Below are 2,274 nucleotides of genomic sequence, written 5' to 3'. Positions count from 1 at the left end.
TTTAAAATTTTTGCCTTATATTGCTTTTCATATATGGTAGATTACTGCTCTTTAGCTAGATTACTTTATTTGCATGCATAAAAATTTTTTTACTTTCTATAGCCTAGTGATTTACTGTATTCTATAGTTTAGAATAATTTACTGCTTTATATAATTAATAATTTTTTATTTTCTAAGTAGATTAGACTTCTTGTCTTTTATTTAGATTATGTAGTTACCTTTTATTTTTAATTATGAGATTACCTTATTTGCAAAGTTAAGTAGTTATATTATTTATTACTGCCATTATTCCTAGCAATTTACTACTTTTCATAGTTTAAACTAATTTATTATCTTAAAAGTAGATTTGATTTATTGCTTCAGTTATAGGTTACCTACTTACCTTTTAATCTTAGCATGATTTACTTTTTATTTAGTTAGATTCACTAGATCTCCTTATACCTAATTAATCTAATTTAAAACTTACCTCTTATTCTTTCTTACTCAAAGATAATATAAAATAAAAAGAATACAAAGACACCATATAACATTTGACTAATATAAATAAATTAATTAAATATTAAAAGCTACTTAACATGTTTGGATATCTTTTCTTTTTGCATTACATATTTTCACAAAATACTTTAAGGACACTTAACCCAATTAAATAAGATAAGGTAGGAATTTGATCATCCTTTTTTGGTCCACAAATCATAATCATGTATTTACATTGACCTAAGCCTCTAACTTAAAATTACTTAGACGTTGGTCTCTAAGGACTCTCGGACTCAATAGGATAAGGAACCCTAAGAGTTGGATCGGGTTAAGATTGATCAGTTTAAGTGGTATCTAGAAAAGTGATTTAGAGATTACATCCCGAAGGAAGGTGGTTCATTACTTAGTTTCGTTCACTGATCTGACTAACTTAGTTAGTATCTAAGAAAAGAAACGGGGGACCCCACCAACCTTATATTTATCTGGCCAATTAAGTGGCTAGTCTTTTACTTAGAGTGCTCGAAGGTGACCTTGACAGTTAGGAGCTATCTAGATCTAGAATAACTTTAGAATAGAGTTGATTTGATTGTATTACTTATTTGAAAAATTAAAAAAATAATTAAAAATAACCTTCGTATCTATCATCTCTAGGTCAGGACTCTTTTAGGGTTCTCATCTTTAGAACTTCTCTCTTTCTTTCTCTTCTCTTCTCTTCTTTCTCTTCTTTCTCTTCTTTCCCTCTTCCTTAAAAAAAAATCAAAAAGGGATTGTTCTGATCTAGACCTCTTGAAATCAATCAGAACAATCCGATAAATTAGATCTGTGCTAGGAATATGAATTTCTACAATGGAGAGGATGAGCTGTCCCATAAATTAGATCACTTACTAGCTATTAGACACTCTCTTTCTATATTTTTTCTTTCTGCACAACAAGTTGAATGTCTAGTCGTGCGCTAATTTTTTGAGTTTAGGTATGAGCAAGTTCATCAAGATCAAACCCAAATAGCCTATAAACCAGAAAATAACCCATTCTTTAATGACTACAATCTAGGTTAGGGGGGTTCAACTAAATTTTTTGTGAAACCACAACCAGTGGTTACCCCAGCAACACAACGATCTACATTTGTAGAAGCACCCTATTATAACATACCCTATTCACAATTTCAATCTTCTCCAACTACCTATAGCCCATCATTTGAAGAAAAAGTTCTGCAAGCATTAGATAAGATTGAAAGCACCAATCAACTCCTTCACTCCTCTATGCAATCCTTAGCCGAACTAAAAATTCAAGTCGATCAATCAGTAATCGTAATCCGTAGAGAGAAGAAAGGAAAGCTGCTTAGTCAGCCTGAGAGTAATCCAGAGGGACAATACCTGGCTACAAATTTTAATGTCCCTATAATTTTTTATGAACAATTGATTATGACTCTTGAAAATGAAATAGTCCTAGAACAATCCTGTACAACCAAAATGATCAATATAAATAATTTGACTAAGACAAAAATATCTAGAAAAAAATTCAAATGGTGGGATGAACCAATTCCATCATCATCCTATTTACCTATGGTTCCATTCTCAAGTGTCCTAGAATCATCCATTCCTTATAATAGAAAAGAAAGATAAATTGATGAAATAAAATTAATTGAGACTTCTCAAAGATCACAAATGAATAACATAATAGAGGAAGTTATATCCATAATTCTCTCTCAGGATTCCTTAGATCCCTGTTTAGCTCACTTCGAGGTGGACAATTTTGATGTTGATGGGTATATCACAAAAATAAATGATTTAGTCGATATGC

Source organism: Elaeis guineensis, chromosome 6 (genome assembly GCF_000442705.2).
Source record: "Elaeis guineensis isolate ETL-2024a chromosome 6, EG11, whole genome shotgun sequence".
Classification (NCBI taxonomy): domain Eukaryota; kingdom Viridiplantae; phylum Streptophyta; class Magnoliopsida; order Arecales; family Arecaceae; genus Elaeis; species Elaeis guineensis.
This window is presented reverse-complemented; position numbering follows the sequence as displayed.